Genomic DNA, 22,713 nt, shown 5'->3' on the forward strand with positions numbered 1-22,713 from the left:
TGAGGACTCGTGGTAGGTGATGTGACTGGACTTTAGCGTGATTTGTGCTTTATGGTTGTGACTTGTGTTTGGATTTGATGAACTTGTTGTAATAAATATGTGAATGATGATGAACATGCTGAGACTTGTAATATGGTTGTGATATTATGATTTGTGGTTCATAATTATGGTTGTGATATATTGTGAGAAATTGGATTATGCGTGATATGCATATGTGATGGTTGATATATATATATATATATATATAGAATGTTTATGTCGATGGAATGTAAAAAATAAAATTTTCTGTCTCTTCGCCGAGGGCTCTGACCATAGCCCTCAGCAAAGATTGGGTCTTTGCCGAGGGCCTTAGCCATAGCCATCGGCTAATAAATTTAGGAAAAAAGATTCTGCGTACCTTCTTTGCCGAGGACCGTGAAGGAGGCTCTCGGCAAAATTTTTTTAAAAAAATAAATCTGCTCATTTTTTTTTGCCGAGGGCCGTCGGTGGAGGCCCTCGGCAAAGAAATTTTTTCAAAAAATTTTGCTCAATTTCTTTGCCGAGGGCCGGCGGTAGAGACCCTCGGCAAAGATTCTATCCCAAGAAACGGCGCCATTATAGTTATTTTTCTTTACCGAGGGCCATGTTGGCCCTCGGCAAAGGCCATCTTTGTCGAATAAAAATTTCCCAAGATTCCTTTGCCGAGGGCCACCCTCGGCAAAGCCTTTGCCGAGGGCCTTTTAGGCCTTTGCCGAGGGCTTCTGGCCCTCAGCAAAGAGAGCGCGTCCAATAGTGGGTTTTGGGACGGCGATATATACATACCCACAGTTTCAATACATACTTGGCGATTCTAAGTTTTAGGTTGGCCTCGTAAAGGTCCAAAGGGAGTTTCTCTCTTTGGGTAAATTTGATTTAGGTGATGGGTCTCAAGTACGATTTGGGAGGACTCATGGATAAAATCGCAATCACTAAAATCGCTGTTTCCAACACTTTATAACATCATGTCTAGGAAAAATACGTCCATAAGTTCAGTGTTGTCTACGGTACATTTGAATGTAGCCTTCAGGAGATCTCACATGGGTGCTAATTTGCAAGCCTGGTACAATGTGGTAGCTATAGTAGCAAATGTACAAATAACAAAACAAAGAGACCGCTTTGTGTGGGGTTACATCAGAATGGTGTGTTTTCTGTCAAGTCAATGTATATAGCTTATAACACTTTCATCTAGAAACTAAAATTACCTCCAAAAATCAAAATCTTCGTGTGGTACTTATACAAGGGAGTTATTCCAACAAAGATAATCTTGCAAGGCGCCGGTGGCAAGGAGATCGAGAAGTGTTGTTTTTGTTCTTCTGATGAGTCTATACATCTTCTTTTTATTGTCACTTTGCAAAATTTATTTGAAGAATTATTCAGGTTTTCTTTAATCTTACACCACCAATTAGTGCACAATATATGTTTACATGCTGGATCGAGGGGATACATAGAAAACTGAAATCTCCGACTCTTTTGTTAGGTGATTTGTTTAACCAGAAATGATATTGTGTTTGGTAAATTTGTTGCATCATCCTAGTTGGAGGCTATCTTCAGAGGGACTCACTAGACCAGGTTGTTATCTATACTACAAAAGGAGGAGGATCATCATTTAATGAAGATGGGGTGCAGAACCATTGAAGCAGTCGCGGCAGAAGACTTTACAAGACATGACCACAGCTTTACAAATAAACTTGCTTTCTAGTAATGTTGTTGATCTCTTTTCTTTTATAACGTAAAACTTTATTTTTGAGATTGCGTGGAACATTTTATTAACGATTGTAATAAGAAACAACCATTTGCATCGATCGATGCAAAAGATGGATATTCATATATTTCCTTTTCTAAATACAAAGTTAATATTAGGATAGGAAACAATAAGATTTGTGAAATTATGGAAAAGGACACCGTGATACCATTTCGACAGGGATGCAGTTTCGGTCAACCGCTATTTCAGTGATAACACGAAACGGAGATATCATTAAATTCGACATATATATAGTTCAACGCCATATATCTAATTTCTTATCTGTTGTCCAGGTGACGTTGCCTCCGGATCGGATATATACCTGACCTATATATCACTATGTCTGCCTTGCTCACGACAGCGACCTAATTTTGATTGCTCGCTTTTGTTGAAAGAGGCTAATTGCTCGCTTTGGCAAAGAAAAGACAAAACTCACAAGAGCCCTGATGCAAGATGGTTATCAGCACTGCTTTTTCAATTATCAAACAGTGTTTTTTTCTTACAACAAATCTCAAGGTACATTAATAATACTATTAATAATATATTATCTTAACTGAATGCTATTTTCTTGTAAGAAAGCGAGTTTGGTTGGTCGAGGGTTTGAGGGTACGTCTAGACCGTCTAGGGCAGCACATGTGAATTATAGTTGAGACGTCATCAATGTGAAACCGATAGAGAAATCACTGCTACATAGACGACCTATAGTCCCGATCGGGAAGGGGGCTGTAGCCCCGGTTCCCGAGCCGAGACTACGATTCTAGAACTAAAAGCCACTCTTTAGTCCCGACCGATAACACCAGCCAGGACTAAAGGTGCTGCCAGCGGTGCCACACAGCAACATCCTTTAGTCCTGGCTGGTATTACAAGCCGGGACTAAAGGGTCCCCTGGTTTTTTTTCTTTTCTTTTTAGTTATGTTTTTAGTTTTATTTATTTATATATTAGGTTTTGCAATATGTATTCTTTGCTAATGTGTGTATATATATATACATATATATTAGCAGCATATAAGAGTAACCTTTAGTGCTTGCATGCATATATAATTGAATTATAGAACTGCATATATATATAAATATGTTCACATAAAATTACAAGCTATATAGAAGTTGTTCTCCAAATCTATTAAACAAGTTGTACTCTAAATCTATTACAAGTTGTACTCCATCCAAAGATCTACAGGGCATACAAATGATCATCTTTGTTCGGAATCAACGTCTCGTTGGTATTATGGTAGAACTCGCCGTTTGGATTTATGACTTGTTCCTGAAATCCTGCTATTGTCTCTTGTATTGTTTGGAATTGGTCTTGTAGCATGACTTTTTGCTTCAACCATTCAGTCTTCATTTTGAATTAAAACAGATATTACTTGTAACACCCGATTTTAAGGACCAAACTAGATATGCATCATATGTGAGGTCTAGAAGCCATATCTCACATATAGCTACAAATGTGAGGTAATATCAAAAGACAATGCATAAATTATATAACGTACATAATAAATCAGAAACAATCTTAGGCAGCAAACCACGAAAAATAACTCTAAACTTTGGGTATTAACTTCACTCCACAGGATCCAACTGACTGGTTGATCACAAGCCCAATACTTCTTCTGAGGAGTGGGGAGATAGCAAGAGTGAGTCCAAGACGAACTCCACAAGTATAGCTACTAGATTGTATAGATCCCACGGTCTCATGATCAGTGTGGAAAAAATAATATAGAGCATTAAACAATAAACATGGAGTATATTAACACAACAAGATTCATCACCCTTAATGTAAGAATCCCCAAAGCCGCTCTTGACCGTGAGCACGGCTAGTATACCAGTTTAATAAACACTCTGCAGAGGTCGTACATCTTTGCCCATGAGTCATGATTTACCCTTTCGCCCGAGGTAGCTAACCTCTTAACCCCCTTCCTTGGGAGGTCGGCAGGGATCACTATGAAGCCTTTTAAAGGATCGTCTAACAAGTTTGCGCCGCTTGGTTTTAGTAGTCAGTCCATGTGATTCTACCACGCAGGGATCCACGGTCTGATATCCCCCATTTGCGCCACGAGGGTAACCTCTAACAAGCTAGAAAAGTTAATCATACTTGACTAAAGCTAGAGCCATTATAGCCCTCATGGTTACACTTTAATCCCTGTTATCACTTACGGATAAATCCACAAGTTGCTAAAAAGTCATTATTATCGCTTGTTGCTTTACATTCATCTAGTCACAAGATCATAGTCATAGAATTAAAACCCAAATGCTATACTTGCCTGGATCCAATTGCTCCTACTGGTCCTACTAGTCTTACTTGTTTTCAAGGCTCTGATCTTGATCACTGAAGTAAAGCTCACCGACTAAACTCGGTCACCAATCATCAACACACAAGCAATTGAGGCCACACATACACAAAGCAAACAAAGTTACAATTAGAATAGTACACCAATAGTAAATAAATTTAAATAAAAGTTTTCCAAAATCATCTACACGCTGCTACGATCACGTCAACAAGAAAATCACGAAAAACGGAGTTGAAAGGATCAAGATGCCCAAGAGGGGGGGGTGAATTGGGCTTCTCTAAAAAATTAAGCAACCTATAAGCTCCAATTCAACCCCTTGTGCCTAGTGTGACCTAGAGAGCTACCGGATAAAAGTTTTGCAACCTAGTTCCAATCCTATTCTAGCAAGGCAGTTCTAAGAATGTAAAAACACAAAGTAAATGCTAGAATGTAAAGGAGTAGTGGAAGAAAGTGCTCGGCGATGTTTTGCCGAGGTATCGGAGAGTCGTCACTCTCCACTAGTCCTCGTTGGAGCACCGGCGCAAGGGTCTTCCTCCCCCTTGGTCCGTGCAAGGACCAAGTGCTCTCTACGGGCTGATTCTTCGACACTCCGTTGAGGTGAATCGCCCAAAACCGCTCACAAGCTTGACGCGAGCCACCCACAAGAACTTCGGGCGGTCTTCGTGCCTCCAATCACCACCAAACCGTCTAGGTGATGGCGATCACCAAGAGTTACAAGCAAAGAACTCTCACTTGACCCAAACAAGGCTCTAGAGAGTGGTGGATGCATGACTCTTGGAATTTACTAGAGAAGGATTCTCACAAGAAATCACTCAAATCTCAATCCTCTCTAGGCTCTTGCTACTCTCTTGCTCCACAATAAGTTTCTCAGATGTTCAAATGGGCAAGAGACCTCTCATGGACGAGGTGGAGAAGTATAAATACTACCCACGAAGTCCAAAGGTCAGCCAACCGTTTTCCACTGAAAACGGGGTCACCGGACGCTCTTTATGTTGCACCGGACGCTCTGCACTGAGCGACTGGTGCTCTATAACGGCTAACTGTACCTACGTCTGACATGTCACCGGACGCTAACTTTCAGCGTCCGGTGGCATCGTCCGGTGCTCTGGGGAGTTTTACATACTCCCTGCGTATGGGACCGGACGCTACCCGGTGCGTCCGGTGCTAGCGTCCGGTGCTTAACCCTAAGCACCACACTGTTCCAACGGCTAAGGACCTCACCGGACGCACTCACAGAGCGTTCGGTGCCCCCTTGGGCACCCTAACTTCGTTGAAACGCGATCGCTCTAAAACGAAGTTGGTTCCTCTCGATCTAAGGACTATCTCTGAGCTGCCTAGTGCTAGGTTTACAAAGTGTGCACCACACCTAAACCTAAGGCCTTGCCTAAGTTAAGCTACTAGATCAAACCCCTCTTAATAGTACGGTCAAAAGAAAAACAAAGTCCTAAACTACTCTAAGTGCCCTTCTTCATCATATGGCACTTAGACCTAGTCTAGTCTTGACGATGTCCATCAATCCTCTGAGAACCGAAAACGATTTCCACTAATAAGTAGGCATGTACGTCCCTGTCCATCGAGTACCTATTACCGTGACCTTACCTATGACTTTGCCTCTACAAAACACACGTTAGTCATAGTAATTAACATTGTCATTAATCACCAAAATCACTAGGGGCCTAGATGCTCTTTCAATCTCCCCCTTTTTGGTGATTGATGACAATAACCTCGAGTATGAAAAGAGTTGAGGTTTTCAAATGACTTGGTTTCAATAAGCATGATACAATAAGAACTAAAGGATTAGGCATGCTTATATCAACCAAGTCTGACATCCTGCATTCAAATATGTGAGTGAAGAACAACAGGATATAAACACAAGGCTCATAAGTACATCGGAGTAAAACACGGAAGCAAAGATAATATGAGCCAAAAAACATGACATAGAGAAACCACAATTAAGCACAAGTCATGTCTCACAACCAAAGTATCTCACATAAATGCAATGCATAAAGATAAACGTGATGCATGGAGTAGCACACAAGGGTATATCAAAATAACTAACAAGACTAAAACTCTCTCTAGCCTCTAGCTCCCCCTAACTCTCATACTCACAACCCTCTCTCCCCCTTTAGCATCAAGCGCCAAAAACCTAAGAAGACGGAGGTGGAGGCGGAGCAGTGGAGACCCTCGGAACGGCCTCAAAGCGAGCTGCATCGTCTGAACCATCGGCCGTCAAGGCAGAGGAGGTGGAGTGACCCTCGGAAGCTGCTGGAGCTGGTGAAGCGGTCCGGGTCTGCTCTAGAGGCGCTGAAACTGTCACTGGCTGTGCAGGCTACTCGAGTCCTGCTGACGAAGCTGGCACAGACTCGGTCGCTGTAGCTGACGTCTCTGGCACGGTAGAAGACGGTGCAAGCTGCTCAGACGACACTACTGACGACGACAGACGCTCTGTAGAGGTGACTGGCGCCGTAAAGGCTGTAGGAGCCTGCAGAGGTGGAGGCGTAAGGTCACCAGTCAGAGCACTGTACGTGAAACTGAGGTGCTGGTCTGTCGACGAGTCCAACACCAGCTGTGATGCTGACGCTCACTGAGGCGTGAATCCAGAGCGGAGAGGCATAAACTGCGGTACCTGCTCAAAGCCAGAGGATATAGCACCCTGGGAGACTTGGTGCTGAGGCGTCGAAAACGGCTGACTCTGAGCGGGGAGCTGAAGGGCTACTGAGACTGACTCTGAGTCTGAGGTGCTGGAGTGGGTGGCCTGATAGACGAAGTACCTGGGAGCTGTATCTGCGGAATCTGAATCCCTGAAGCGGCCATAAGAGCAGCCATTATCGCTGTCTGCTGGGCCTGGAACACAAGCTGCTGCTCCTGAAAGGTCAGAAACTGTCGCTGGAGCTCATCCTGCCTAGCCTGCACGACTGCATTGATGGCAGCCTGGTCCCTGTCTCTCCTCGCATGCTCCTCAGCTGCCCGCCGCTGATCGGCCCTCATCCCCTCTAGAATGGCAAGCAGAGCGGGGTCTGAAGCACTCGAGGAGCCTCCTAGCTCGTGGTCGTGTGCCCTCGGTGGAAGGTTTGACACTGGAGGACGATAGTCATCGTCCGAGCTGTCCGAAGCGAAGTCAAACTCTCCCTCAGCCTCAGCATCTGCAAAAGCCCCAATGGCTATGTCCTGCTGCTCCTCGGTCTCTGGTACCGCTCCTGTACTGCGAGTGCCCCTAGGAGAAGGTGGGGGCACCGGTCCACGTGGTGCACGAGGAGGTGGAGTAGCTCTGAGGTCGTGGTGTGCTCTCAACATCTGCCTGGGGTCATAGTGAGGGAAAACATTGTCCGAGTCTGTCAGCTCTCTCTGTAGGTGAGCCGGAAGAGGTACTGGCCTAGCATGAAGAATAAGCAGGGTGATCCAATGTGCATATGGCAACTAACGCCGTCCCCTGAAGCTCTCTGAGATAGTGTCCTCAATCTCTGAAACTATCAAATCCCATAGGTCAAACAGAGTCTGCGAGATGAGGTGAGCGACGAGCCACTGCTGAATCCGAGTGAAGCCATCTCTGTAACCTGTCCTGGGGAGGAGTGTCTTCCTCAACACAAAGTCGAGGATCCTAGCTGGGCGAGTCAAGTCTCCCACTGTCCGGCTGGAGCCCTCTCCAAAAGGTGGACGAAAACAAGGAGCCACAAAGTCAACCGGTGGTATCTCACCACCATGAGGACGTCGAGGAGGCTCGAAGTTCCCGTAGCACAGCTGATGAATCCGGATGGAGTAAGCTCTCAAACTAAGTACCTCTCTAGCCCTCTGGGCTATGACCCTGTAGTCTGTCCCTGCCAGTGCGTAGTGGATATAGCTATGATCTAGAGACACCCACACTGACGCGTAGAACTCTCGAACCCACTGCTCACAGTAAGTACCAGGGAGAGCTAGTAACTCTGGAAGGCCGTGGAGGTAAGTGAAATACTGACGGATGTCTGCCCCAACCACGTTCCCTAGTATCTCAAGGTCGATCACTCTGTGCTCCCTGAACTGAGACTGTGAACGAACCAGTGCCTCGTAGATGTCCTCCTGGACCACTGTGTAGAATCTGGCACCGGCTTGGGGATCCCTGGCAGCTGGAAACCAATTGGGAAAGGGAACGAACCGCAGCTGCTGGATCTCTCTCGCTGACATGAGAGTGAGATCCCTGTGAATCATAATTGGTCCCTGACGAGGAGCTGGTGTAGCACGAGCAGCGGAGGTAGACTGGCCCTGCGTACCAGTCCTAGGGACGGCCTGAGTACGGGCACGAGTCGACCTCCTGAGAGGCTGCTCCTGCTGCTGTGCCTCTGTCGTTCCCTCTGCCTGGGCCTCTGTCTCTGTATCCGGGTCCTCCTGAGCTGGATCCCTGATAGTAATCCTGACCCGCTGACCCCCTATCATGACAGTGCCTGGAGGAGATCCATGTAGTGCCTCTGCCTGTAGAACTGCACGCCTCTGCTGTGGCGTGAGATCATCACCAATCCTCAGAGCACCTGAGCGTCCACCCCTCTCAGCTGCCTTAGCTGCTGCTGCAACTGCTTCTGCCACCTCTGCCTCTCTGTCGCTGGCCTTCCTCTTCTTGGTGGCCAACTTCTTGCCTTTGCCCTTTTCTGCCGCTGACAGGCGACGGGGAGGATCACCTCCACCATCACCTCCTGGGGAACCTCCAGCGCCGGCTGCCGGACCACTGACGTTCTTGCAACGAGCCATCGCAAGAACCAAACTGCGAACAACGAGCCAACTGACAAAAGAGATCAACGTGCTGCAGAAAATAGAAATGATAGGGCATACATAAGCAAACGTAATAGCTAGAGGTGAGGAAAACCTATAGATCGCAAGAATAGATAAGGAACGGGTGCGAACGGCTTACGATCGGGCGACGAGATGTGTTCCGGACGAAAGATCATGATCGGATATCACCGGACAACACAAAATGACTCCTCAAGGAGCTATGAAGGGTAAACGAAGGAGAATATTGTCAAAAACAACATCCAAAACCATTTAGGCATTAAGCCAAACACCTTGGGGGCAGGGTTCAAGAAACTCACCCAAACCCTAAGCACTTCACAGAAATCAAAGCGCTGAGCGAGGAGAGGGAGGGGAGAAGGCCTTGGAGAAGATCTGGCATGAGGGGAGACGACCGAGGCCGTCGAAGATCGATGAACTTCGACGGCGGCGGCGGATCGGTGGATTTTCTAGGGCACGGCGCGCGGGTGGACTGAAGTCACGGGAGAGAGAAGATCTACCTGAGAAAGGCATGGGCGCGGGTTATATCCGCCCGCCGCGGGGTCACCGGACGCACTTAAAGTGGCACCGGATGCGTCCGGTGATCACCGGACTCTTGCGCAGAGAGGTTTGCAAAACGGCATATCACCGGACGATGGCCACCGGACGCTGGCTTTAGCGTCCGGTGCTCTAGGGCATGCCAGGTGAGCACCGGACGCACCTCACCGGACGCTGCCGGGACACTGTTCCTGTGTCCGGTAATTGCAGTCTGGCACACTCACTGCACCGGACGCACCGAGACAGCGTCCGGTGCATCGTTCGGTGCTCCTCTAAGTCCTTTTTCAACTTGGCACTACGTCCGACTTTGACCCAACCAAGTTCCATCTTCAAAGACACACAAAATAAACACCGAATGAAATTAGTATGAGTGACCTCTCTCAAACCCTCAAATTTTCACAAATATTTAGCCATAGGCTTAGTTGTTTTTTTGAAGATAATTCGAGAAATCACCAAGGAGCATCATATGGCCATAAAGCTAGGGGTTTGAATCACAATGATCTTTGAATGCTCCCCCTATCTATGGACGAACACAGCGGATGCTCAATGAAAAACCGAAAAGAAAACGGTCAACTAACAAGCATGCATATGAAATGAGGTGAAATGCAATACTTGAAAGTAAACTAATGCTTGTCAAGTTTGATCCAAGGTTAAGCTTTTTTCACACACACAAGGGGGGTTATCTTAACCATGTTAGACAAGCCCTACACACAAGTTGTATTTTAGTTTTAGTATGCATGATATGCAAAGCAAAAACTATTTACAAATTTCAACACACAACTTTACCTTTTAGTGAAGTTAGAGAGATCAAGCACATTAAGTTCATTTCTCAACATACAAAACCTAGCTTCATCTAGGGGTTTTGTGAAGATATCCACCAACTGATTTTCCGTTCCCACATTCTCTAGAGATATGTCACCTTTAGCAACATGATCTCTAAGGAAATGGTGGCGGATGTCAATGTGTTTTGTGCGGGTGTGTTGAACTGGGTTGTTTGCAAGTTTTACCGCACTTTCATTGTCACACAACAAAGGTACTTTGTCTAGTAATACTTCATAGTCTAGCAAAGTGTGTTTCATGTAGAGTATTTGTGCACAACAAGCACCAGCGGCAATGTATTCCGCCTCGGCCGTTGACAAGGCAACACTATTTTGTTTCTTTGACATCCAAGAGACAAGTGATCTACCTAGGAAATGGCACCCTCCGGATGTGCTTTTTCTATCAATCCGGCACCCGACATAATCCGAATCGGAATAGCCTACAAGTTGGAACCTTGCACCTTTGGGATACCACAAATCTAGGAAAGGTGTGTATTTTAGATACCTAAGAATTCTCTTGACGGCAATCAAGTGAGATTCCATAGGCATTGCTTGATATCTAGCACACATACACACACTAAACATGATATCGGGCCTAGATGCGGTGAGGTAGAGTAGACTTCCTATCATGGAGCGATAGAGAGTCTTGTCAATTGGGTTACCTCCCTCATCCAAGTCGAGATGCCCATTTGATGCCATGGGAGTCTTGATTGGCTTGCAATCCATCATCCTGAACCTCTTGAGAAGATCTTGAGTGTACTTTTCTTGAGAGATGAAGACTCCTTCCTTCATTTGCTTGACTTGAAATCCTAGGAAGAAGGATAGCTCGCCAATCATGGACATCTCAAACTCCTTGGACATCAAATCACCGAATTCCTTGCAAAAATCTTCATTAGTAGAGCCAAAAATAATATCATCAACATAAACTTTGTAACACCCCAGTGTTATGGTTGCATCAAACATGTGCATAGCATGAGCATCATCATTTATTCAAAGCATCCATGATCATCATCTATCTTGGGACATGGCATCCTTTGCAAAAATGTGTTTTAAATGGCTTAGATAGGCCTCCTATGCTTATGTTTGAGTGAACAATGCTTGTGTTTGTGCTTAATGCCTTGGTAAATAGCTTATCTATGCTTAACTTATTCTTGGGAGCAATGTTCATGTTGATCACTTCTCCAAAATAATCACTTAAGTCTTACTTATGCAAATAGGCCCTAGAAACCTCTTTTGCTTAGGCTTTTAAAAAGTGTTTCATATAATGTTTGCATGTCAAAACTTCCTACAGCAAAGTTGTCGCAAATTTTATAAGGAACAAAAGTTGTTTTATGGCCATCTCATGAAAATGATCACAAATAGCTCAAAAGTGGCCCACAAGGCAGTTTTGGGGCTGTTTTCCACACTTGGAAAATTTTCTAAGTCCCCGGGTGGTTTGCAGTTTGCGTGATCGATTTTGGGAACTCTATATCTTTCAATCCAGGCCGATCTAGTCTTTGCTCTAGTTGACAAAGTTGTAGATCTCGTCTAGTACTCCAAGTTTGTCAACTACGCCATCTCCTAATTCGCTCTGGTTTGGGAGATAATCACCGGTGAAGTCGCTCTGTCAGTCGGTCGATGCACTGTCTGAATCGACTTGGACCTCGTCGACGTGGCCGACCGCCGGCAGCGCTCCGTCGCCATTTGGCGCCCGTACGCCGTTCCTGGCCCCGCCTGTCAGCCCTCGTCGCGTGCATGACCACCACGGCGACGCCCCGAGCGCGTGGACGCGTCCATTTCGCTCTGCCTCGCCCTCTCTCGCCTGAACCTCGCCCGCAGCGAGCTCTCCACCGCGAGCTCACTCCGGCGAGCTCGTGTGCGCTCCTCTCTGCGTTTCCGTCCACCAAACTCCACCCAAAGCTCCGCCGTGAGCCGCTCTCCAAGCTCCACCCTCTAACTCGTCGAGAAACCCACCGGTGAGCCGACATTTCTTTCTTCCCCCAAATCGGTCCGCCGTGACCCTCTTCTCCGGCGAACTCAATGCCGAGCGTTGTGAGGCTTCTCACCGTCTTTGGTTAGGTCCTAGAGGTAGCTTAGGTCCTTAGCGAGCTTTTGCGCCACCTGGTGGACGCTCTACCGGGTTCTCCGTCGCCGGACACGGTGCGCAGCGCCGCCGTGCTTCCGCCGGAGTTGGGTGCTCCCGTGGCCAGCGCTTTCCACGGGGATCCAGGCCAAGCCGTGTACCTAGGAAGCTTCGCCCTAGTCTGCTGGTGCTGTAGAGGGCTTTAGGTCACGCTCTACCGGCCTGAGGGCTCCGGCGTAACGCCGAGCACCTCCGCCGAGCCGCCATTGCCGACGGTGAGTCCCTTCCGGTGGCTCCGCCGTGGCAAAAGTGGGGTCAATCGAGTCGTTAGGGTGTGGGGATCACGTTGATGCCCTGGGTTTGGCCGGAGACCTCGCCGTCGCGGAGAAATCGCCGGCGAAGATCACCTCGGCCGCGAGGAAGAAGAGCCTGACGGGTGGGACCCCCTGTCAGCGACCCTCTCTTTCCCTCCTTTTCTTTTATTCAAAATCCTGATTTTTGGCTTTCTTGCAAAAATCATATCTCCTGTTTCTGAGATCCAAAAATTGTGAAACAAATTTTGTGTTGTTTCTTGAGATGGCTAGTATTTAACAAAAATATAAAATGAATCATGTTTTCTGAGAAATTATTTATTAAGGATTTAATCTTGTTATTCATGGATAAATGCATATCTCTGGTTTTACTGATTAGTTTGCTCTGAAATTTTTATAGTGGTCTTTGCATGGCATTAGAGTGCTCTGATAATTATTTCATGATTTTTGGAGCACTGCAGTTGTGATATGTAATTTGTGTTTGAAATATGGCTTGTTTCTTTAATTAAATCATATAAAATAATTGGTGCTTATGCTGGTGTTCTACTTTGGTAGTAAACTTGTTTATGGTATTCCTAAGATGCAAATAATCTGAAATCTGTTGTTTGACACCATATGAGTCATGTTTATGAATTTATGAAATAAATGCCTTGATACATGTTAAATGCATATCTTTAAATTGGCATGTGCAATGGTCCTGAAATTTTTATGGTGTTGATCTGATGTTATACTTGTGCCTCTGTAATTTTTGTAGATTTTTCTGAGCACTTTAACTAATATCTTGTAAATATGCCTTACCTAAAATTAATTAATAAATGCCTTGTTAAGTAATTGTTTTGGGGTTTTCAACTGATGATCTGGTGACCTTGTAATATGTTTGTGCCCATGAGTCTTATGGTTGGCTTAGTTTGTGTTTTGATCATGTCATTAAATAATTAACTATAGGGTTAAATGCTGTCTGGACAGCAAGTGAATAATTTAACTTTGCTTAATGATAATTTGACTTTCTGTGAAACTTGTATAAAACAAAGTTGTTCTAAACTTGTTGAACTAACTGTGGTTCAAATTTGAGGTCATTTGGCCAAGTAGTTTAAAAGTTACAGCTGTTCCAAGTTAGGTTCCAGAAATAGGGGTTCTCTGTTTTTTCTGGGACAGAACCTGGAACTTTGTTAAAATGACTAGTTTAATGTTTGAATCTTGCTGTCATGTTTAAAGATGAGTTGTAGATAATTTCCTAAGCTTTCCAGAATGTCCTTACTCATGTTTGTTGGACCTGTCTATCTATACTTATGATTTATTTACTGAGCATACTTGTTTTATGTTGCTTGCTGCTTTAGTGCCATGATAGGTTTTGGGTTATGTTAACTTGTTTATTCTTGTGAGTTAGTATAACTCTTGTTCCGTAAATGAGTTTCCAGTGAGTTGCTTGTGCTATTAAGCATTTATCTGTAGCATGTGCACTTTCTCATTCATCGAGCATGCAATAGGTGCACCGGACGTGGCAGTTTCCTTCGAGCTCCAAGCGAACCCCGAAGGCCAGGAAGGCAGCCAGGAGGTGGAGGTCCAGCAAGTCGGACTCGAGGAGCCCGAAGAAGAAGTTGAGTGCCCAAGTCACGAGCCGGCATCGTTCGTGAAAGGCAAGCCCCGGAGCATTTTAAGCCTCCTCTATTTTCGAAAGTTTACTAAATACGTTATATCTATTGATGCATTACGTATAGGAGTTGTGATGAAACTGTTGCTGCATTCTACTCTATCCTTGTCCAGATAACTTACCCTCCCTGGTTGTAGAGTTAGGTTCGAGTAGCAGCTTAGCTATGCTTTAATCGGTAGAAGTCGGGTGATATCCTGTCATCCGCGCGATATAGGGTTGTGTCGGGTCGCGATGGTCTATATGTGCTATCGTGGATGGAACCTGGTTAATTTGACTTAAGCCGGGCGGAGTTTTGCAAGTGTGTAGTAACTCCGTCTGTGGCAGCTAAGGACCGATCGTTGTACGTCCTCTTGTCATGTTGAACGCATGCCTGACACTTAGTTGGCCGGATAACTCGTTCCGACCGCGAAGCCGAGTAGTATGACTCAGGCCGGAAGACCGGCAAGTATAAAGTGCGCACTACCGGAGGAAGTGCGGTGTGCGGGGGACCATTGGCGTAAGTCCAAAGGCAGGTGAGTTAAAATTCCTGACCTCCCTGGCAGAGTGGTAGCCCTGGGAGTGCGGCGCTGATCGGAGCCGCGATTTCTGAGTCGTACCAAAGGTGACCCTTTGGCTCTCCGGCAGGGGATGCTTGGGTGAGTGCTAGGAATAAACCTCCAGCTGGATAGGAATTCGATTCGAATCGCCGTCTCTCCCGGTTAGTGAGAACTTGACAGAGCAGCGGCAAACGTAGCATTCACTAATGAACTTGGTTCATGATAATGCTGATAGCAAGAAGAATATATGATGAAAATTGATATGGTTACTATTGTTTGTAATAATCAAATGATGTGTTGTAGTACAGGTGCTAATCTAGTGGTAGGCTGATGATAAATAAATTTGATGCTCTTAAAATGATTTAGTTGTAAGTTAAGCTTTTGGCAAAAGGTGAGTCAACCAGCTCCACTTAAAAATTCAGCCTTGCATGATCCTTGGTGTCTTTTATGTTTTCCTAGACGGGTAAGTCTAGCTGAGTACATCCTCGTACTCAGGGTTTACTCCCATCTGTTGCAGATGATATCTTCTATGACGGTTTCTGCAAGACCTGTCTCCATCCCGCTGGGGATGAGGACTAACCGTTGGGCACGGTTCTCTAATCTTCTCGTCTATGATGCTTTTGGAAGGATGACCTAGACTCTGGCAGTAACAAACTTGTGAACTGAACTTGAACAAGTGTGTGTACTTATTTTGCTTCCGCTACTTCGAACATGTGTTGTAATAACTTAATACTCCGATGTGGTGCCGCTTCGACGGCAACGAATGACTATGTAACAATCGTTGTGTTTATGTTGAACTATTACGATCTTGGTTTGTTGCGAGTTGGTTTGAAGTCCTTCGTGATTTCGATTGACTACCGGGATTATATGGGCTCAAGTCTAGAAACGTGATTGCTTGACGATTGTTTCTGCACTTGAACTCTTATAATTTGGTCGGTTCTGTGACAGCTGGCATCGGAGCAAGTTCAGCATTATAAATGCAGCGTTTGCGTATTTAAAACAAAAGAATTTTTAAATAAAATGGTGTAAAACAAATAACTAAGTTCTGCCAGTGGTCGAATCCTCCTTGCCCATATAAGGACTCTAGGTGGCTATTTAAGTACTAACTTGGGGGGGTTTTATTTATGCATCTTCGGCAGTACTCAGGTATGGATGTGTGATGACCGCACTATGCTACCCTGTGGTCTAATGGTGGAGGTAGCCTTCATATGAGAATTAGCCACATATGTCGCTAGATTTAAATTATGCAACGTCGCACCTACGCTCAGGTAAGTGTGAGCTGTGAGAGCATGATCGTCCAAACGGCGGTCTAGGGGAGTGTTCGCGGTGGTTTTCTGGAGTGGTTACATGTCGAAACCATGGAACCACGAAAGAAACTTAATTGGGGAGTATATTAATTTCTCGGGTAGTTGTGGTGTCATTGTTGGGGCATGTTGGGCATGTCCAAGCAATGAGCACTTAGTTTACTGCTTTCTTGAGTGATATATTGGGAACTGTTGGGCTGAAATGAAGTTTCTGCAGGTACTCTAACAGCGCACGTGTAAACCGATAGTTACCGTATCGAGAGACGAATGTATGCCACCGTATATCCGTTAGAATATTAATTTTCTCAGTTTGTGAGGACGTACGGTTCGTGCATGCATCATGTCGCATTCATACATACATTCTGTCCGCTTCTTCCCTTACAATGTCGTCCCTTTTTAAAATAATTAAAATGTTGCTTCAACTGATCCTCTTTTACCCATGGCATTCCTATTCCTTTCCACAGATGGACGCACCCGCTTCGCCTCGTCCCAGTGACACTTTCTTGCACGAGTTTGGCACTCCTACCCTGCTCTGGAGAGTGTTACGGACTGTTGGGTATACTGAGCCACCTCAGTATTCTTGGTGGGAGATGGAGAGCACAGGAGGGATCCAGTGGTTTGCTGTGCAGGGAGTTGTCCCTCCACATGGGGACAAGCCTGCATGGACAGGCTGGACGTGCAGCTCAGATGGGCAGACTCCTTGGGAGGCAGCTCAGGTTGCAGCCCAGACTATCCTGCTCGACATCTGTCAGAGGTGTGGTGACGAGCTGACAGGAGGACCAGCGGCCTCCATTCCTAGTGCTGACCCAGCAGCTGCGGAGTGGAAACAGGCTGATGGTTGTGCTTTGGTTCGAGGCAGAGGAGAGAGAGCTGAGAGCTCTAGTCCTGCTATGAGTGCTATGATGGCTGTACTCAAGCTGATCAGTCAGCGAGAGGGCACCTATGCACAGGTGATGGTGGCTGTTCACAGGGCCCAGGAGATGCAGCGGAAGGCTAAAAAGCGTGCTCGCAAGTTTCGCAAGCAAGCTAGACTCCGCGTGTCGGAGAACAGGCGCCGAGCGTGGGAGATGCACCGAGTTCAGTCGCTTGAGCGGGAGAACTATCTACAGGGTCAGATTGAGGCTGGTCTTGTGGAGATTCACCGTCTCAACAACTTGCTACACCCTATTCCTCGCCCTATACCCGTGTATCCAGAGGTGGGACCTCAGGTGATTTTGGCCGATGATGATGGTATGGAGGTTGATGGACCAGCAGCGGCTGCACCACCTTTACACGAGGACGTGGAGGACGAGGAGCTTGAGCCGGTTAGCGACGAGGATGGAGAGGCGATCTTTGACGCTGACTCGGACGATGAGCCTGGAGTGTAGGGAGTAGTGAGTAGTTGTTGCCAGGATCTTTTGTTGTATGCCAGTCGGTTGTGGTGCTTTTGTAACCATGTTGTAATCCGAAACTTTGACCTTGACTCATGGCATGTACTGAAAGGGTGTAATAACTTCATGGACCCCATGTGCAGTCTTTATGATCGTTATGTTATGCCGATGTTTTCCGTTGTGGTGCGTATTGCGGATATCTATGTCATGTGTTGGATTGGTGATGTTGTTTTGTGGAATGGAATTGTTGTGCCTTTCTGTAAAGCTATTCTCTCGAATACTTTCAGGCATAAATATAAGTTCTTCTACGGCAAATCTTGTCATCATCAATGCTCACTGACTGTGTCTTTTCAGATGTCTCGTGGCACCCGAGGTGCGGAACAGCGTGCAAACATGAACCCACCACCTCCTCCTCCACTACCAAATCCAGCTGAGCTCATGCAAATGATGGTGGAAAATCAGAGGATGCTCACTGAAACCATCAATCGGATGGCAAATCAGGGTGGCCGTAATGCACAGGAAGGGCCAGTTCCTAACCAGTACAGTAGCTTCAAGGACTTCATGGATACGAAGCCCCCACCTTTCAGGGAAGCTGAAGAACCCCTTCAAGCTGAAGAGTGGCTGAATACGGTGGAACAAAAGTTTCGCCTACTTCGGTTGACTGAAAGTTTGAAGGCAGAGTATGCAGCTCATCAACTGCAAGGACCGGCAGGCATCTGGTGGAATCAGTATCGGGAGGCTCTTCCAGCCGACACCGTGCTTGATTGGAATCTTTTCCGTGAGGCGTTTAAAGGGCATTTCATTCCTCCGGGTGTTATGGAGATGAAGCACACCGAGTTCATGCAGCTGACTCAGGGCAACAAGACTCTGAAGGAGTATTTGCATGCTTTCAATCACTTGTCTAGGTATGCTCCTGAGTTTGTGAACACGGAGACGAAAAAGATCGCTAGTTTCAAGCGGGGTTTGGGTCCCAAATTGCTGAAGACTATGGGCCGCACTAGGTGTACAACTTTCAATGAGTTTGTCAGTGATGCTCTTACTCAAGAGAATTATAACACTGTGTACACTGCGACCAAGACTCGCAAGAGGGCTTTTGAGGCCGGGGCAGGATCATCTCAGTCCAAGGCTCCAGTGGCAGCAAGGCCACCATTCCGTGCTCCAACCCCCAACCAGCGATACCGCCCTCCAATGAAGAAGAATCAGGCAAAGACGGGTTTTCGCAAGGGGTACTCTATTGCTCTTCCTAGGGGCAACACGGGTCCCAACTATGCCAAGACTCCACCTGCCAACCGTCCGTGCTGGAACTGCAATCAGACCGGGCATTGGCAGAGCAACTGTCCTTACCCGCCAAAGAAGGGCAACCAGGGAAACGTCCGTCAGGGGCGTGTTCATTACACAACTGTAGAGGCAATCCCTGCTGGTGAGGTAGTCACGGCTGGTAAGTTTCTGGTCAATCAACATGATGCACTCGTGCTTTTTGATTCTGGAGCATCGCATTCTTTTGTGAGTTCTGAATTTATATCTAAGCATAACATCAAGACCATTACACTTGATAAGGGCAGTTATTGTATTAGTGCTGCGGGAAATGACATTTCCACCAATCAAGTGGTTTTGGGGGCAACTCTGGAGATAGGAGGCCGTCAGTTTCTTGCTGATCTGGTTGTTTTACCCGGTGTGGGCATAGATGTAATTCTGGGGATGAAGTGGATGAGTGGTAATGGAGTTCTTATTGACACCACCACTCGTGTAGTGATGTTGAAAGACCCAGATACCAAGGAGGCATTTCTAGTGCAACTCCCTCGTGATATTCAAATCCGTAGCACTGTGAATGCAGTCATCTCTAAGGCTATTCAGGATATTCCGGTGGTGTGTGAGTTTCCGGATGTTTTTCCTGATGATCTACCCGGGCTTCCTCCGGATCGGGATGTGGAGTTCAAAATTGAATTGATTCCAGGCACCGCTCCGATCTCTAGAAGACCTTATAGGATGCCGCCCAATGAATTAGCTGAGCTTAAGACCCAACTAAATGAGTTGTTGCAGAAGGGTCTTATTCGTCCTAGTTCTTCTCCTTGGGGTTGTCCGGCTATCTTTGTGAAGAAGAAGGATCAATCCTTGCGCATGTGTGTGGACTATCGTCCCCTAAATGCGGTGACTATCAAGAACAAATACCCTCTTCCTCGCATTGACATCTTGTTTGATCAGTTGTCTAAGGCTAAGGTATTCTCCAAGATTGATTTGCGATCTGGGTACCATCAGATCAAGATCCGTCCTGAAGATATCCCTAAGACGGCTTTCTCGACGAGGTATGGGTTGTATGAGTACCTTGTCATGTCCTTCGGGCTTACGAATGCACCTGCTCATTTCATGTATCTTATGAATTCGGTGTTCATGCCCGAATTGGACAAGTTTGTAGTGGTCTTCATTGATGATATCTTGGTATATTCTTGCAATGAAGATGAGCATGCAGAGCATCTGCGTGTCGTGTTGTCGCGTTTGCGCGAACATCAGCTTTATGCTAAGTTTAGCAAATGTGAGTTTTGGCTAAAGAAAGTACCTTTCTTGGGCCATGTCTTATCTGAAGAAGGCATATCGGTGGATCCGGCTAAGGTGCAAGAGGTGCTGGATTGGAAAGTTCCAACTTCGGTACACGAGGTTTGGAGTTTTCTCGGTCTGGCTGGGTATTACCGTCGATTTATTCCGGAGTTCTCCAAGATATCCAAGCCTATGACTCGTCTACTTCAGAAAGATGAAAAGTTTGGGTGGACACCTGAGTGTGAAGGGGCATTCCACAAGTTGAGGACACTGTTGACATCAGCTCCTGTCCTAGCTCAACCTGATATCGAGAAGCCTTTCGATGTCTTTTGTGACGCATCAGGTATTGGTTTAGGCTATGTGCTGATGCAGGAAGGTCGCGTTATCGCGTATGCCTCGCGCCAACTTCGAAAGCATGAGGTCAATTACCCCACTCATGACTTAGAATTGGCAGCAGTTGTTCATGCTTTGAAAATCTGGAGGCATTATCTGCTGGGTAATCTGTGTAATATCTACACCGATCATAAGAGCCTCAAGTATATCTTCACTCAACCTGAACTGAACATGCGGCAGCGAAGGTGGCTTGAGTTGATTAAAGACTATAATCTCCAAGTGCACTATCATCCGGGCAAGGCAAACGTAGTGGCGGATGCCTTGAGTCGGAAAGCGCACTGTCACTCAATCCAAGTGGAAGATCCGTTGTTGTCACATCTTATGCATCCGTTTGTGCTCAACCAGATTTCTCTGGAAAGTACCATTCGCAATCGAGTCATCGAGTTGCAGCAGACAGATGTAGGCATCTACCATATCAAGAGAAAGATGAAAGAAGAGGAAACCAAGCATTTCCGGGTTGATGAAAACGGAATTCTTTGGTTCAAGGATCGACTTGTGGTCCCAAAAGACCGCGAGCTGCGAAATCAGATCTTATCTGAAGCTCATTCATCCAAAATGTCTATCCATCCTGGTAGTAGCAAGATGTATCAGGATCTGAAACCTTTGTTTTGGTGGACAAAGATGAAGAAGGAGATAGCGGCTTTTGTCGCTCGTTGTGACATTTGTTGTCGTGTGAAGGCTGTTCACATGAAAGCTGGTTTACTTCAGCCCTTGTCCATTCCTGGTTGGAAATGGGAAGAAGTCAGCATGGATTTCATCAGTGGACTCCCAACTTCTGTTAAGGGTTATGACTCCATCTGGGTGGTGGTAGATCGTTTGACCAAGGTTGCTCGATTTATTCCAGTCCGAACTGATTATCGTCCTCATCAGTATGCGGAGTTGTATTTCGAGCACATTGTTCGTCAGTATGGTGTGCCTCGAACAATCATATCTGATCGTGGACCACAGTTCACTGCTCGTTTTTGGGAATGTCTTCATGAGCAGATTGGTACTCACTTGGTCCGCAGCTCTGCTTATCATCCCCAAACAGCAGGTCAAACTGAACGAGTTAACCAGATCCTTGAAGATATGTTGAGGGCATGTGCTCTCTCGTCAAAAGGTTCTTGGGTCAAGTGGCTGCCATTAGCTGAGTTCTCCTACAACAATAGTTATCAGGAGAGTATCAAAATGGCTCCATTTGAAGCCTTGTACGGTCGAAAGTGTCGAACCCCGTTGAATTGGGTAGAAGCTGGAGAGCGAAGATACTACGGCATCGATTTCGTGAACGAAGCTGTGGGGGTATAAACCCCTATACCCTCATGGGCCTATATGGGCCGCATCATCAGAGGTGGCTCGGCCCACAAGATGAAGACGTGCGGCGCACGACTGGTCGGCGTGCACCGCAAGGCTACAAGATTTTGTACCAAATAGGATACTTTGCTTGTAACTCTGTCCCTTCAGGATATATAAGGAGGGGCAGGGGTCCCCTAGAGGACAGATCATATCACATACGATTCTCTCAACACAAATCAATACAACCAGACGCAGGACGTAGGTATTACGCCAACTTGGCGGCCGAACCTGGATAAAAAGCTTGTCCGTGTCTTGCGTCACCATCGAGTTCGTAGTTTGCGCACCGTCTACCGATAAACTACTACCGTGGGTATACCCCAAGGTAGACTGCCGACCAGCTTTCGTCGACAGTGGCGCGCCAGGTAGGGGGTGTGCGTACAGCTCTCTCGACGAACAAGATGGCCATCATCCCCGACTTCGCGGCCATGGCGGACGACTTCACGTTCACCGTCAGCTTCAACAACTTCACCGCCATGACCACGGAGGAGGTGTAGATCCGATCTGCGCCAACCACTTCTTCATCGACGTCGGCGGCGGCTTCAACCACGCTGGCTACGACTCCAACTACTCCAACAACGTCTCCGACCATGCCGACAACGCGTCACCCGCTTCTCTGCTACAAAGGGAGGCAGATCGACGACACCGACCTGCTCAGGCTATCGACCAAGTTGTTTGGCCTACTTGCTCTGACCACGAGTCGCAATAATAATCGCCGCGAAGAACGGCGCTACGACAGCCGCGATCACCATCACGACAACAAGTCAAGCAACTCTCCCGACCAGACTTTCGTCCAAAGATAAGTACAATTCTAATATTTTATTTATTTTTGGCATAATATTTTTAATATTATTATTCTTCAAAACAACTTTTTTAGCCGTCTAGTTTTTTCTCCTACACGAGCTTTCCAGAGCCGGTACTGTCTCCGACTCCTCCCTACACGTGCACGAGATCTGCCCTCTGCGTTCCGGGTGGTCGGCAGTACCTCTCTGACGTGGCTGACAATCCTACGCATGCCTAGGTTCCGCACCTCATGCTGATTGTTGGCTAGACCAGAGCTGGTACAAGCTCTAG

Source organism: Sorghum bicolor, chromosome 1 (assembly GCF_000003195.3).
Source record: "Sorghum bicolor cultivar BTx623 chromosome 1, Sorghum_bicolor_NCBIv3, whole genome shotgun sequence".
NCBI lineage: Eukaryota > Viridiplantae > Streptophyta > Magnoliopsida > Poales > Poaceae > Sorghum > Sorghum bicolor.